This window comes from Pipistrellus kuhlii, unplaced genomic scaffold, assembly GCF_014108245.1.
Source record: "Pipistrellus kuhlii isolate mPipKuh1 unplaced genomic scaffold, mPipKuh1.p scaffold_m20_p_19, whole genome shotgun sequence".
Classification (NCBI taxonomy): Eukaryota; Metazoa; Chordata; class Mammalia; order Chiroptera; family Vespertilionidae; genus Pipistrellus; species Pipistrellus kuhlii.
The window spans coordinates 15,515,172-15,533,334 of record NW_023425504.1 but is presented as its reverse complement, the minus strand read 5'-3'; positions in this window follow the sequence as shown (position 1 = coordinate 15,533,334).

Here is an 18,163-nt window from a genome sequence, read left to right as displayed (position 1 = left end):
TAAAGAAATAGGAAGCGAAGAAGGAACACGGGGGTATAGAATAAAAATGGCATCAAATAAGTACCTATCAATAATAACTTTAAATGTAAATGGACTAAATGCTCCAATCAAAAGACATAGGGTAACAGATTGGATAAGAAAACAAGACCCAAACTACACTAATTTTAACTTTTTCCTATGTATGGGACAATTACATTGCATTTCAAAGTGTACTTCTTAAGGCTAGGTTAGCAATGAAAACAAGGAAATAAGTACTGGAGATATATTTTAGGATTGCACAGAGAAAGGGTAGTTAACTCATGTCTACTGGTGAATGCTCAAAGTCCATAAACTTCCCAAAATTGTATGAAAATTTTTGCATGTATGTGCATTTTTTGGGGAAAGAATTCATAGCTTTCAACAGATTCTTAAATAGGTTCATGACCCAAAAGATAATAGGAACTGGAATATAGAATTAAAATCTTTCTTTATAAGCATCTAAAGGTTGTAATAGCAAAAGTACACCACAGTCCATGTGTGAAGCTATTCACATTACAGAGGGCCCATTGCTTGTCTGTCACAAACCAGTACGTTAACCTGTTACTGGGTACTATTTTCTACTTACCATATCATTTGGAAAAAAGTCAGAGAGAAAAGGTAGGTGAGGAAGAGTTTGTTTTCCATTGTACAAAGTGTATTAAACTGCAAAATAAATGTTTTTCAAACAAAGGGTCAATGACATAGATAAGTGCTGTCTTTTATCAGATAAATACACGCAAATAACACAAAAAAAGGGGAAATATTGACATATATAAATTACATAAAGGAGACAAAATAAAATTGTTCCTGGTTTAATTTTTTAAGTCATTTGCATAAAAATGATCTTGATATAAGACAATGACTGACATGTGTCACTAAAAATAATGTAAGTTGAATTTTTTAAAAAAAGTATATTTTATTGATTTTTTGCAGAGAGGAAGAGAGAGGGATAGAGTTAGAAACATCGATGAGAGAGAATCATTGATGAGCTGCCCCCTGCACTCCCCTTACTGGGGATGTGCCCGCAACCAAGGTACATGCCCTTGACCGGAATCGAACCAAAGACCTTTCAGTTCACAGGCTGTTGCTCTATCCACTGAGCCAAACCGGTTTCAGCTAAGTTGAATTTTTTTAAAATTATATTTTAATATACCAGAAGAGTTCACTAAATAAAGGAAAATAAGATACTTTCAATTAAAGATAATATATGTGGCCGAAACTGGTTTGGCTCAGTGGTAGAGCATCGGTCTGCGGACTGAAGAGTCCCCGGTTCGATTCCGGTCAAGGGCATGTACGTTGGTTGCGGGCACATCCCCGATAGGGGGTGTGCAAGAGGCAGCTGGTCGATGTTTCTCTCTCATCGACGTTTCTAGCTCTCTATCTCTCTTCCCTTCCTCTCTGTAAGAAATCAATAAAATATATTAAAAAAAAGATAATATATGTGGAAAAGTAACTGAAAACATAATAAGGGGATAAAATAGGATTCTTTTATATGTATGTAAAATAAATTTCAAAATATATATGCATGAAAGTTTATTTTTTTTCTCTTATCAATCAATTCTAGGGGTTAGTAGGAAAGGGAGGATTAGGCTGCCTCTACATTTTCAAGGACCTGTGCCCTTTGTAGCTGATTGTTCTGCCATGTGACTTCCATTCCCCAACCATCTAGCACTCTAGAGACCACATTTGTATTCTATCCTAGAAGAAGGAGGAAACACTGGAAAAAAAGTATCTACCATTCGAAACCGGTTTGGATCAGTGGATAGAACGTCGGCCTGCGGACTGAAAGGTCCCAGGTTCGATTCCGGTCAAGGGCATGTACCTTGGTTGCGGGCACATCCCCAGTAGGGGGTGTGCAAGAGGCAGCTGATCTATGATTCTCTCTCATCGATGTTTCTAACTCTCTATCCCTCTCTCTTCCTCTCTGTTGAAAATCAATAAAATATTTTTTTTAAAAAAGTACCTTTCTCCCTTCTCCATTTAAAGACATTTCTGAAAAGTCACATTGTTGGTATATTAATGTATTCCAAAATTCACATGTTGAAGTCTTAACTCCTAATACCTTATGTGACCTTATTTAGAAAATAAGAGGCCTGGTGCATGAAATTCGTGCATGGGGGGGGTGTGTCCCCTAAGTCCAGCCTACACCCTCTCCAATCCAGGACCTATGTGGGATTAGGCCTAAACCAGCAGTTGGACATCCCTCTCACAATTCAAGACCACTGGCTCCTAACTGCTCACCTGCCTGCCTGCTTGATCACACCTAACTGCCCCTCTGCTTGCCTGGTCAACCCCAACTGCCCCTCCTACAGGTGTAGCTTCCCCCAACTTCCCCCTCCCAATGCCCTGGTCACCCCTAATTGCCCCTCCTGCTGACCTGGTCACCCCTTAGTGTCCTCATGCTGGCCTGGTCACCCCTTATTGCCCCCCTCTGCCAGTCTGGTCACCCCCAACTGCCCCCAACCCCCTGCAGGCCGGATAGCCTCACATATGTTGCTGCTCAGTCATTTGGTCACCCCTTACTAACCCCCTGCCGGCCTGGTCTCCCTATGCAACCTGTTCAGTTGTCTTTTCAGTTGATGTGATGGTCTCTTAGCCATCTATATATTAGGGTAATTGCATATGTATTAGTTAAGATGAGGTCATTAGGTTGGCCCTAATAAAAAATGATTGGTATTCACCCTGGCCACTATGGCTCAATTGGTTAGAGCATCATCCTGTGCATCCAAGTGTTGTGGATTCAATTTCCAGTCAGGGCGCATACCAGATTTCTGATTCAGTTCCTGGTTGGAGCATGTATGGGAGGCAACTGATAGATGTTTTTCACTCACATAGATGTTTCTCTCTCCCTCCCTTCCTCTATCTCTCAAATCAATAGAAAACATATCCTCAGATGAGGACTAAACAAAACCCCAAAATAACTGGTATTCTTCTATAAAGGGTAAACTTAAATAGGAGACATACATGTACACAGGGATAACATGAGCATTTATTTACAAAACAAAGAGAGAGGCTTGACAGATACTTCTCTAACAGCCACCACAAGGGACCAACCTTGTGGACATTTTGATTTTAAACTTCTAGCCTCTAGAACTATGAGATAATGAATTTCTATTGTTTAAAGTACTTGGTAATATTTTGTTGTGACTACATCATTCAAAACACTTTTGTCCAATGACCAAATCTAGCTTTAGGGAAGTTGAGAAATTGAGTTTTTATTTTCCTCAACTCTGTGTCCAGCTAAAAATACAAGATAACATTACTTATGAAAGGGGAGAGAATGTCTATTGGGAAAACAATAACCAGTGTTTTCCAGAAAGTGAAAAGTGGAAGGCTCTGAAAAATACTAATTTTTTCATTTTTTTCAATTACAGTTTATAATCAATATTATCTTATATTAGTTTCAGATGTAAAGCATAGTGGTTAGATAATCACATACCTTACACAGACAGCCTTATTCACCTATACATTATCATCTGACTTAAATGGCATTTCCTCTAAAGCATTGCTTTGCTCTTCCAGACAGAATTAATCACTCTCCTTTGTTCCAATTGAACAATAGCACTCAAATTGGCTCATACTTACACAGTGTTTAGGTTTACAAAGGCTTCATAAAATATTTCAATAATGCTCATAAGAGTCATGTGAATACAGATGAGGGAAACTAACACATATCATTTGGAAACATGAGGATATTGGATTTTAATCCAATTTTTAAATAAAAATTTATGTGTCCTTTAGACTAAATAGTACATATTAGAAGCCTGGTGCACAAAAATCATGCACTTGGGGGGGTGATCCCTCAGCCCAGCCCTTGCCCTCTCACAGTCTGGGAGCCCTTGGGGGATGTCTGAATGACAGCTTAGGCTCCCACCACTGCCACTGGACTCACCAGTCGTGAGTCCAGCTTCAGGCTGAGTGGTGTTCCCAATGTGGGAGTGCACTGACCACCAGGGGCTGCTCCTGCATTGGGCGTCTGCTTCCTTGGTGGTCAATATGTGTCATAGCAACTGGTCATTCTACCATTTGGTCAATTTGAATATTAGCCTTTTATTATATAGGATTGTAATTACTCACTGAAGTAGGCAGATATTTGGCCATTATGATGTCCACCTTTTGATGTTAGTCCCCTGAGCATGTTTAAGTTATCAGGGGAAAGAGAATGTGCATATATAATTAATATTACTAATTTTCTGACCTTAAAAAAAATAGGTAGATTATCTTGGATTATCAATGTGGGCCCTATCTAATCATATTAGCTCTTAAAAACAGGAAAGAAGGGCAAAAATGTAAATAATTGAGGTTTCAGACATGAAAAGAACTCAATGTATCATAGTTTTTTTTTTGAAGATTGAAAGGGCCATATGAGAAGGAATCCAAGCAGCTTCTAGATGCAGAGGGCAGATTTTTTTTTCCCCCTCAGAGTTTGCAGATAAAAGCCAGTCTAGTCTACTACCTTGACTTTGACTTTGTGAGACTCTACATTGTCTGACTCATGAAAACTATGAGAATATAAATTGATGTTGCTGAAAGCTGCTAACTTTATAATAATTTGTATGGCTGCAAATTTTAACTAATATATCCATTTACTGTATCCTGTACTAAATTATGAGTTACTAAAGAGCTGTTATTGATTTTTAACCACTCCTCTCCCCAAACAAACCACAGAAATGGTTTATCTTAGTAGTAGTCATTAGTACTAGGTATACCGGTTAATAATGGCGGGTTTTGTAATAAAAGAAAACATGATAATTTCAAAAGAAACATAAAAAGAGCTTAATTCAAAGTAATATTCATCACTAGCTACACATTTCCTCTATCTTTCAGGTAACTTCTGGATACAATCCCAATAGAACTTTTGTTTTGAAGCAAACCATTCAGAGACCCAATTTTCCACTTCTTCATACATTTTGAAGTGCTGCTCAGAAAGTTCGTGTGTCATTGATCAGAACAAGTGGTAATATGAAGGAGCAAGGCCTGGTGAATACATAGGATAGGTTAATACTTCCCAGGCAAGATCTTTTAACATATCTTTAACTGGTTTTGAAGTGTGTGATGGTGCATCATCATGAAGCAAAATTGCTTTGCCCTGTCTTCTGGCACATTCTGGTCATTTCACAATCAACACGTGGTTCAAATTGATTATTTGTTGTTGGTAGCGATCAGTATTAATGGTTTCACCTGGTTTTAGAAGCTCATAATACACCACACCTTCCTGATTCTACAAAATGCAGAGCATTGTCTTCTTTCCAAAGCCCAAACAATTTAGCCTTGCAGTTGATATTGATGGTTGACCTGGCTCAACTTATGATTTTTGTGCATTTGGGATTCTCAAAATAAATCCACTTTTCATCACCCATCACAATTTGATGCAAAAAGACTTTCTTTCATGCCATTGAAATAATATTTTAATAATGACTTTTCGGTTTTCCATTTGTCTTTCATTCAGTTAATGTCGCACCCATTTTCCTTCCTTTAAAATCTTTCCCATTGCTTGTAAACCATCAGAAATTGTTTACTGAACAATGTTTAATCTTTATGCAAGTTGTTTTTGAGTTTGACACACATCTTCATCCAATAATGCTTGTAATTGTTGGTCTTCAAACTTTTTTGGTTGATCGGATGTTCTTTGTCTTTCACATAAAAATCATCACTTTTAAAGCATTTAAACTAGCATTTACAAGTATCCTGAGATGGAGCATGGTCACCAGAAGCTTCCCAAAGTATACGATAACTTTTTCTTCAAAATAAAGTAATGAGTTAAAACTTCCTGCAAATGCTCTTTTTTCCCGCATGAAATTCGACATTTTTAAGTGTAAAAATATCTATGATGTTAACACCTTCAGCAAATTTGACATATGAAGTTTTGAAGCTTGCTGTCAACAACAAAATAGCATACATATCAAATTGCATATATATAAAAATATATGTAATCCATCTATTAAAAATAATAAGCATTATTAACTGGTACACATAGTAGTGGCCAATAAGTTAGTCGCTTGCATTTATTCAACATTTTTTTGGTGCCAAACATAGTTTCTTACACATAACATATTTAACCCTCACATTATGAAGTAGGTAAATTGCTATTCTCATTTTAAAGAGGAAGAAACTGAAGTTTAAATAACACAGGCAGAGTCAAACACAGTAAGCTGCAGTGTCAGAATTTTGAATCTAGGGGGTCTGGTTCCAGATCTGTGCAACATTGAGAACCAGTATGCTATATGGTTTATTGAATAAACACTCAATAAATATACATTAAATAGTTTGTTGAATTAACTTTAAGCAAACTATTTCTCCTTTGAAATAGAAGGCCAGGTGTTCAAAATAAAAAGTATGTTTAGGCAATTGTTTTTAGCAGAATTCCAAATTTACTCCAGGCTCCTTCCCCAGATGTTTGGATTGAGCAGTTTAGGAACGGGACTGATGAATCTCCACTTTTAAAGTCCCAGGTGATCTTTTACAAGATCAGACTGAGAAACAATGTCCTATATCATCCAAGCCCTGATTTAATAAATACTTGCAGACACTGGTTTTAATATTCATCTAAACAAATAAAATTAAGTAGTCTGGTAGTAAGGTTTAAGACTTTATTGCTTCCTTTAGGTTCCCTCTAAATAAGACAAAATGTCTTAGAAGCTATAATTTTTGAAGTACTGCTGTTTATCAAGAGGACCATCATTGCCAAAGTAATATTAAGTATCAAATTCAGGAATATATCAGGGACTTCCAGACATTTCACATGATTTTAAAATGTAAGGCTTTCTGATTTTGAATTAAAAAAAAGATAATGATAAAGACATAAGAAGTATCAGACTCAGTTTTCCTTATAGTTATTTAAATCACCATTGGCAATTTACGTGACTTGTTAAAGTAAAGGGGCCTTTTAAACAGTGTTAAGGAATATTTATGTATGTTGTACACTGAATATTTTATCACTAGCTTTCAATGAATTGTTTTATTATACTGAATTTATCATAACAAGATATTTATTACATGTTCTCTTATTCGTGTTGTTACCCTGCTCAGTGAAAAATAATTTATATTTTCATGACATTTACTTGTTGATAGTAATTTTTATAACCTTCATTTTGTTCTACTATTCATTTTTCCATGATGATTTGTTATTTAAAGATTTTACAACAGCCTCCTAAGTTTTATGCTTGATGAATCATAATACTGGCAAACTGTCTCCTTGTGTATGAAGTCAATAGCAGAGTGAAAATATGTTATTATTACAATATTTTGTAATAAATATAAATGATGAAAAGCTTGGCCAGATATTAATACACGTACAACTATTTGTTTGGATATTGATTATCTTTTCATTGTTTTATAGTTATAAGGACAGATACACAGTATTGAGATGACAAATTATGATGGATTATGTTCCGATTTATTTGGCTGCGTCTCATAAACCAAATAAAATTGTCTAAATAGATAATATCCAACTGGAATGTTCTATTTACTGGAATAACTTGTATTCAAATTTATAGGCTGAAAGATACTAGTATACACTATACTGAAGTGTTACCTCAGTCAACAATGTAATACTAAATTATGCCCAGAACATAGTCTGTGTTAAGTCTATCTTATTCACATTTTAATCCTATTAATGATAGTGATATATGTATGATCTATGATAAATATCTACTAAATAGACTTTATGATTTCTCAAAACAATTCACTCCCTTACATTGTTGGATAACAATTTATCAAACTACACTCTTAGTCATTCCCCCACTTTCTTCCTAAATTAAATCTTAATGTTAGTTGCAACAGCCAGATATTGTTCATTCTGAAAGATGTAGTAAAGGAGTTGGAGATTTTTTGAAGTGCCTAGTCAAGCCCTAATGAACCTGTTTCTTTCTGCAAGATGGGTTGGGAGAATGGGGCCAGAAAGCTGATTCACTAGGTAAGGGACTCTGCTTTCTCCTTTACGCTTTTCCCAAACACACTGAAAATTGTCATCAATTAATTCTCCATTTAAGGTAAGGATCTACTTTTATAAAAGGCAGATCAACTTTATGGGCTATAATATTATGCTTTTTCTTTGTTGTTCCTTTATGACAATTTGAAGGAATTCTACAGTCTTTGATTCTGCTACCTCTCTCTCTCTTATCATTGCTCAGTTCATCAACCTCTTGTAGCATACCTTCTCCTTAGCTGCAGCTTCAAATATACCAGTGTTAGCTATAATAAAGCAATTAACAAAAATCATTAAATTAGCAAACATACTTATAAAAGTAATGCTAAGTCAATTGAGCTGTTCAATGATGGCTTGAAAGGGGTATTTTGGATCAAGTTCATGAGCTTTCACACTAGTCAGTAGACTGTTTTGTTTATATTGACTCCTGGGAAATACATAGCTGAAATGTGGAAATTAATGAATGGAAGTGTTAAGGTTACTCATTAAATTTGGGTCATTAACATAATAAGTCAACAACAAAATATTAATATGGAGGGTTTATGCCATTCCAATTTTTCACAGAGTATAAGATAAATAATGCCAAGGATATAATCTACACATATATAAAACAGTGTGCTTATATTTTACACAGTAATAACAATTACCTAAGGTGTTAATCAGCACCAAGATGTAGGTTTTTACTATCTCTTCTTTGATATGGGCTCGTCAATGATGAATATGCTCTTATTCAATTTTTTATCTTTTTATTCCCAGCCTCACACAGTGCATTTTCTCTAATATACTAGGTATCAGTAGATGCTTGTTGAATGAATATCTAGATTATCTAGAACTTATAATATAGCTATGCAATCAGTTGCTTACCTATTCAGAATATAATCATCTCTTTGAAGATAGGGGCCTTGTTTAATTCATGTCTATTTCCCTTATCACTCCACACACTTAGTTGAATATGCATGCATCCAAAAAACATTTTTTAATTTAATGGAATTGAGTAGAGAAAGGTATTAATGAGACTAAGACCATTTGTCCCATCTTGGAGTCATGCAGTTTGGACTCACACATACTATATATATAGGCCAAATCTCTAAATATAATTTATCTTAATAACCTGAAAAATGTGTGCTATTGATTTTAAACATCATGGGTCAGAAAATGCTCAGGGGTTAAAGCAGTGTTTGTGAAAGTGTGCTAGGGAAAATCTAGGGTTATAGAGTGTTCTCAAGGAGGAAAATGAAAGCAGAACATAGAGCTCCATGACCTCTTTTGAAAAAATTATCTTTTATTGGTTGAATATATTACACACATAAGTGTTCATTTCTATAAAGTGTTCCTGGGGTTTTAAATAAGGAACCCCAATAAGTCTTATCATAATAAGTCTAGTTAATAGGCATCGCTTCATATAGATACAAAAACGCTTTTATTTTAGTGATGAGAACTTAGGATTTACTGTCTTAACAAATTCAAATGTACTAGACAATAGCATTAACTATAGTCATGTTGTAGATTACATCCTTACTACTTATTTATCTTATAGCTGAAAGTTTGTACCTTTCAACCACCTGCCCTTAATTTCCCTTCCTCCTACCAATCCCCTAACTCTGAATATATGGATTTCTAATCAATTTTTAAAATACTCATCCTTTTAGTGCATTGAAACATTAAGAGATAGAATTATCATACCAAAATGATTTGATTCAATCATATTGAGGTCATAATCAGTGTTCCATCATATTATTTAAGTGGTATTAAAATTAAGACTGATTTCATTAAGCAACATGTCTTTCTATTCCCTTGAGAATATTACTGGTAAGAAGGTCAAAATTCTCAAATTTTCACAAATATAAAAATTGTCTTGATGAAAAACCTAATCTTTTTTTCTATATTTTTTCTCAATGTATATTTGGAATTAATAAGCAAAGCTTGAAACTTCTTTTTTTCAGGAATGATTATGGTACATTGGAAAGAAATTAGCAATCCTTGGTAAGACATCCCTTTATTGCAAAAGGTTTCAAATTGTGTCTCATGAGAATTTGTCCTACTATCCAACATGATCTCTACTCATATGTGGCTATTGAGCTCTTGAAATATGGCTAATCCAAATTGAGATATGCTATAATTTTAAAATATACATTATATTTTGGAGACTTAGTCCAAAAATGTAAATGGCTCATCAATCATATTTACATTGATGACATGCTAAAGCTAATACTTTTCATATATTGGGTTAAGTAAATATATCACTAAAATTAATTGTACCTATTTCTTTCTATGTCTTTTAACATGACTACTATAAAGATTAAAATCATCTATACAATCCGTACTTTGTATTTCCACAGGACAGCACTGCTCTAAAAGTTTATCCAAAGCAGGGGATAAATTGTTGAAAGAAAACAAAAAGGCAGGTCTTTGAGTCCTACTTTTTTACTTCAACAAGAGCAGCTCTGATTTAATTTGTTCCACATAGTTGGCTTCTGCCTAAGACTTTGTTTTTTAAAAAGGTTGCTAAGATAAAAGAAAACCTTGTGGTTAATTAAATAAAATGTTTCATATTTAGGAATGAAAGACATTGTCTTAGACACTTTTTTATTACTATTTATTTCAGAGAGAAAAAGAGAGGGAGAGATTGAAACATCAATGAGAGAGAATGTTGATTTGCTGCTTCCTGCATGCCCCACAATGTGGATTGAGCCTTCATCCTTGGCATATGCCCTGACCTTGACCTCCTGAGTCAAGGGATATACCCAGTGGCCTCCTGATTCGCAGGTCCACATTCCACCACTGAGCATTGCCAGCCAAGTGCTGAGATACTTCTTATGAATCACTTATAACCCCCTCTATTTTGCTTTTATCTTTTTTCCTCCTATACCTGGGATCTCCTAACGACCATGCATTTCAATTTGCCTGAACAATTTGTAAGCCTAATGTCTCATTTTAATTATTAACATTGCCTCATTTCCATCTCATAAGTGTTACACTTTAAATTGTAAGTTATATGGTTATCTTGGTTCTGACCAATTTTTTCAGGTGCAGCCTCAGGGTCCCTGATATTCTACCCTCACAGCACCCCTTTTACCTCCTGCCTCAGGGTTCCATGTTAGCATTGCCATGAACACAGTCCTCTTGCCCATTAACGAGCAACTTAGAAACACAGAAGAATTAAAAACTCATGAGCAAATTTTTGACCAATGGGAGGAGCAAATAAACTATTTCTTCTGCTTTCTCCTCACACCCTTCCCCACCAGTGAGTTTATATATAGTCAATATAACTGGGGGGTGGGGTGGGGGGTCCACACGTAATCAATTCCGATAATCAGGTAATCACATTTAATAGTGAAGCTCAATACAAGATCTATATATTGCACTGTGTGCCCACCACCCAAAGTCAAATTTTCTCCTGTCACCTTATATTAGAACCCCCTTTCCCCTCCACCCCATTCCTTCTGGCAACCACCACACTGCTGTTTGTGTTCATGAGTTTCAATTTTATATCCCAGATATGAGCAAAATCATATGGTTCTTAATTATTCTGACTGAATTATTTAACTTGGCATAATATTCTCAAGGTCCATACATGTGTTGCAAATGGCAGTATTTCTTATAATAAAGTAAGCTAGGGAAAATGTTATTAGGAAAATCATAAGGAAAAGAAAATAGATGTACAATGCAGATGTATATCAAATGGCTACATTATACACTTTAATTATATATAATTTTATTTGTTAACTAGAGACCTGTCCCTCAGCCTGGCCTGTGGGGATATGGCCAAAACTAGCTCTCTGATATCTCTCAAGGGGTCCTGGATTGATTGTGAGAGGGTGGTTCTTGGGCCATGCACAACTGAACTGGGCTCCCTCTTCTCTGGTTTCCAGTGTGTCACCTAAGAACCAGAACTGCCAAGTCACTGCTCCTACATTGAGCATCTGCCCCCTGGTGGTCATTGTGTGTCATATCTACTGGTTGGACTGTCAGACAGTCTGATGGTCACTTAGGCTTTTATATATGTAGATGATACCTCAATAAATCTTTGAAAAAGTAATTGCTCATCAGTGGCAGGGGGCTTGGCTTTTCTCCAGGCTACAAAGTTTCAATTGTAGAAGGCAAATAAATTCCAGATACCAGGGCCTCTGCTTGGGTGGCTGGGGGGGAGGGGAGATCACCCTTCAGGGCAAACATGCACCAGGCCTCTATCATATTTAATAAAAGAGTAATATGCAGATTGACCATCACTCCAACACACAAGATGGCTGCCCCCATGTGGACACAAGGTGGCCACCACAAATGGCCAGCAGGAGAGGGCAGTTGGGAGGCATCAGGCCTACAAGGGAGGGCAGTTGGAAGTGATCAACCCTGTAGGGGAGGGCATTTAGGGGTGGCCAGGCCGGCAGAGGAGGCAAGTTGGGGGCAAACAGGCTGGCAGGGGAGCAGTTAGGCATCAATCAGGCTGGTAGCAGAGTGGTTAGGGGGTGATCAGGCTGGCAGGCAGAAGCAGTTAGGGGCAATCAGGAAGGCAGGCAGGCGAGCAGTTGAGAGCCAGTAGTCCTGGTTTGTGAGAGGGATGTCCGACTTCCCGCTGGGATCGGGCCTAAAAGGGCAGTCGGACATCCATTGAGGGGTCCCAGATTGGAAAGGGTACAAGCTGGATTGAGGGACACCCCCCCCCCATACACAAATTTTGTGCACTGGGCCTCTAAAATACATATATATATGGCTAAGTTGACTTGCACATGTGTGATACATATAAAGCTCTCACTGGTGCCAATCACATGCATGTGTTTTGATCTGTCATTATTGATCATGAATTTTGTTGATACTTCTATTATAGATAAAGGGTGAATAGTGACATTAAAATATTTCTTCTGATTAACTTCCTTTCAATGTGCATGAATCTGTGCACTGGACCACTAGTGAGATACATAAGAGTTCAGATTTCCACCACAATTAATATTCAATGGATAGACACTGGGATTTAAGATGTAATGTTCTGCCTAGAAAAAATCCATATGCTTCTATACTGAAGAATAATTCAATTTGAAGAATTGCTATTTAAAACTGAAAACCCGTCTTTAGATGCTGTAAGGTCTCACATGGAGCCAGAAGATCTGATACAATGAGCATAGGTCAGGGTGAACTCATTTGTGACTTCAAACTTAGTGAAGTTGCATTTTTGAAGACAGAATCCCATATGGGGATCAAGGCTCCTACACTGGGAAAATATTTTTGATCAGTGCTCTTTGTTAGTTATATTCTGATTTCTGGAAGAATGTATATCACTTTGAATGGCTCCCTAAGGCATAAGCTTGTGAAGCTTAAGCAGAGGGGCAGCACAGGGCTAATGAAAGCTTTGGGATCTATACAGGATAACAAAAAATACAGAGAGAAGAGCAGAAGATTGGAAACTTGGGAAATTCATGGCCATGAACTTTTGCCATTTACAAATGTCAGGCACCCTGATCATCAGATAGAAATGTAGGATATCCATTATATGAAAAATAAAAGGATTAATTGAGTTTTCCTAAACCATGGAGATGATTTTCTAGTAATGTGATATATTTATATTTTGAATATAGATTTGGTATAGTTTCTTGAGAGATTTATGATTTTAATTCAACTTTGGGCATAAGAATTATTGGAAGCCAATTTTGGCAACCATCTTTAAAGAATAAGTACATATAAGGGAATGGATAAAAATAGTAACAGCCCTTTTCTGTGGCTACTGGGATTATGAGTGGCAGTGTAGTGGTTAAGAATGTAGGCTCTCAAGCTAGATTGACTGGTTTTGAATACAAAATTTCACACAAGTGTGACACCCTAGGAATAAGACTTCAATACTCTGATTCCTGGTCGATGCTCAACCACTGAGCAATCCTGGCCAGGCCAAACTTAAGTAACTCTGTACCTCAATTTCTTCATTTGTATAAGAGAAATAACATTTTCTGCCTCATTGTTGTGAACATTAAATGAAATAATCAAAGAAAAAGCAACTATTACACTGTTAGCTATTATTTTCTTCAAAAATTTCAGAATTTTCCACAATAAATCTATATTAATTTAATAACAGAAAAATGTTATATTAAAAGACATATAACACTATTTAAGATGGCCTTTATTTTGTGTGTCTTGCAGCTTTGGATTTAGATAAAAGTCTGAGATGAGAATATATGATTAGCCATTTATTTTGTAATCTAGCAAAACCAATCTGAATTATAGATGAAGAATGTATATACACTCTACATCTTAATGCCCATAGCTCTTGCATGGGCATTTATGACAATGATCAACTGTGGGAATATACATGTTATTTAACCCCTTTTTGTAAAATGAGGATAATAATACCGAGCTTGTGTGCTTGGGTGGTGATAAATTTACATACACATGAAAGTCTCTTCCCTGCATAGTGGCTTGAATACAATAGGCATTCAATCAATATTAATTACTATCACCCACCACTCACCTTTTAAAGGTTAGACCAAGTAGTCTGGCATGTACTACATTCCAGTGCAGTTTTTTTTTTCAATATAGGAATCAATTCCTGGTCATTAAATATATCTTTTTGCTAATGTTTTCATATAGACAATTCCCAGAGGTACTTAGGTTGTGTGGCCAAAACATAATTATATCATTTTTTTGTAATAACATTGGAAAATCTGTAAGATAGTTCTTCAATGTCAGTTTTCTACATGGTGTACAAATGACTTGATCATTTCAGAAAGTTCCTATAAGGGACACCCAACACTTACTGAGATTAAAACCATGCCCATAAATATATAAATAAGTAGACCTTTGTCTAGTTTGAAATTCCATTATCTGTACAGTTTGATTAGCCTAAGATGTAAGTCAGGGAAATCTTTTAGTATTAATGCCTCCATAGAGATGACTTATTATCATCTGAGGTATGAAGTGGAAGATGCCTATTCATATCATGACAACTTATTTTTGCCAAAAATACTAGGATATTGCAGTTTTGCCCTGCAAAGAATGCCAAAATAGACTTATAATTAATGTAAAATGTGAATACATAACCACTGAGGATGTTATGGATGTCTTGTGATTTATAATGGTGGGAAGGACTTCTTTTGTCAGATTTTGTTCACTTCTATTTTGTGAATGGAATTACCCTTGAGTAGTTATCAATTGGTGTTTCATAGCCCATTTTATGGCTAAGCACATCTCCAAACTCATAATGTGAAATATCAATTGTAAAAAATGGAGGTTTATGTTCTCTATAATGTACTAGCACAGGCTCTGAAGTCAATAACTGTTTGTTAATAAAAACAACCTTAAAGCTGGAAATTTGGTGCCATAGATGTTTAATAGGCATCTGCAGTTAATGTAAAAAAAGACTTCTTGATTTTCATCTAAAGCAACAACTTGTTGCTCATTCAATTATTTCCAATTCACTAAATGCACAACAATAAACCTTTGGTTCTTTAAACTGAAAACCTATAATTCATAATTAATCCTTTGCTTCCAATGCATTCCCAAATGCTATGATTTCATTTCTAAAAGAAGTCCCCAATCAGATCTTTTTCACTATTTTAGTTAATCTCTGGTACTACCCTCATAATCCAAAATGACAAGTACTGTCACCCTGAACTATTTAAACAGCCTCTCAATGGATATCCCTGATTCTATTCTTCACACTCACTATTGATTTCCCCCCTAATAAATAAAAGGAACATTTACTAGTAAAAATGCAAATCAAAGCATACCTTTTCCTTGTATACTTCAATGGAATGACAATGCTCTCAGAATATAATAAAAGCCATATTTCTTACATCAACCCACAGGGATTCTAAATGATCTAGTTCCTGTTTACTTTTCGAACATGATCTTATGTCATTCCTTTTCAATAAGATATAGCCAAACAGGCCTCCGTTTCCAACTTCCTAAACTCCTGTGTGTGTGTGTGTGTGTGTGTGTGTGTATTTTTTATTTATTTTTACATATGTCTCCTTTATCCCCACTTGACAATCTCTGACGTTCCTGCCCATGGATTCCCTCACCAGCTGTTATTTTTTTTTATTAAGGTATTATATATGTACATACCTTACCATTGCCCTGACCCCACTCTCATACATGCTCTCCCTCCCCAGAGTTTTGCGTCCAATGGTTATGCTTATATGCATGCATACAAGTCCTTTGGTTGATCTCTTATCTCCCCCATAACTCCCTCCCCTCCCCGCTGTAATTGGACAGTCTGTTTGTTGCTTTACTGTCTCTGTATCTATCTTTTTGTTCTTCCGTTTATAATGTTCTTTATTATCCATAAATGAGTAAGAACATGTGGTGTTTTTCTTTCATTGACTGGCTTATTTCACTCAGCATAATGTTCTCCAGTTCCATCCACGCTGCTGCAAATGATAAGAATTCCTTCTTTTTTAATACTATATATAGTATTCCATTGTGTAGATGTATTATACCATAGTTTTCTGATACAATCATCTGTTGATGGGCACCTAGGCTGTTTCCAAATCCTAGCTATTGTAAATTGTGCTGCTATGAACATAGGGGTGCATATATCCTTTTTGATTGGTGTTGCTAGTTTCTTGGGATATATTCCTAGGAGTGGGATTACTGGGTCAAATGGGAGTTTCATTTTCAGTTTTTTGAGGAAACTCCATACTGTTCTCCACAGTGGTTGCACCAGTCTGCATTCCCACCAGCAGTGTAGGAGGGTTCCTTTTTCTCCAAATCATCACCAACACTTGTTGTTTGTTGATTTGTTGATGACAGGTGTGAGATGGTACCGGTACTGCATTGTTGTTTTGATTTGCATCTCTCGGATAATTAGTGACTTTGAGCATGGCTTCATGTGTCTCTTGGACTTTTTTCTGTCTTCTTTTGAAAAGATTCTATTTAGATCCATTGCCCATTTTTTAATTAATTCATTTATCTTCCTTTTATTAAGTTATATAAGCTGTCCGAAGATGGAGCTTAAACCTTTATCAATGATAACATTTGCAAATATGTTCTCCCATACAGTGGGCTTTCTTGTTATTTTGTTGATGGTTTCTTTTGTTGTAAAAAAAAGCTTTTTATTTTGATGTAGTCCCATATGTTTATTTTCTCTTTAGCTTCCATTGCCCTAGGAGCAGTATCAGTGAATAAGTTCTTTTGGCATATGTCTGAGATTTTGCTGCCTGTAGATGCCTCTAGTATTTTTATGGTTTCCTGTCTTATGTTTAAGTCTTGTATCCATTTTGAGTTTATTTTTGTGTATGGTGTAAGTTGGTGATCTAGTTTCTTTTTTTTTTTTTTTTGCATGTATCTGTCCAATTTTCCCAACACCATTTATTAAAGAAACTGTCTTGACTCCATTGTATGTTCATGCCTCCTTTGTCAAATATTAATTGAGTATAGAGGTTTCAGTCAATATCCGGATTCTCTATTCTATTCCATTGGTCTATATGTCTGTTCTTGTTCCAGTGCCAGGCTGTTTTGACAACAGTGGCTTTGTAATACAGCTTGAAATTTGGTAGTGAGATCCCCCTACTTTATTCTTCTTTCTCAGGATTGCTGTGGCTATTCAGGGTCTTTTTTTATTCCAGATGAATTTTTGGAGAGTTCTTTCTAGGTCAGTGAAATATGCCATTGGTATTTTAATAGGGAGTGCATTGAACCTATAAATTGCTTTGGGAAGTATGGACATTTTGATGATGTTGATTCTACCAATCCACGAACATGGTAGGTTCTTCCATTTGTTTACATCTTCCTCTATCTCTTTTTTCCAGTGTCCTGTAGTTTTCTGCATATAGTTCTTTTACCTCCATAGGTAAGTTTATTCCAATGTATCTTAAATTTTTTTTGGTGTGGTGGTAAATGGGATTGCTTTTTTAGTCTCTCTTTCTGTAAGTTCACTATTGGTGTATACAAAGGCCATAGATTTCTTGGCGTTAATTTTGTCTCCTGTACATTGCCAAATTCATTTATTAAGTCTATTAGTTTTTGATGAAGTATTTTGTTTTGTTTTTATGTACAATATCATGTCATCTGCAAATAAGACAACTTTACTTCTTTTCCAATTTGGATGCCGTTTATTTCTTCTTCTTGTCTGATTGCAATGGTTAATACTACCAGTACTATGTTAAAGAGGAGTCATGAGAGTGGGCATCCTGTCTTGTTCCTGTTCTTAGAAGGAATGGTTTTACTTTTTGCCCATTGAGTATGATATTTGCTGTGGGTTTATCATATATAGCTTTTATTATGTTGAGATAT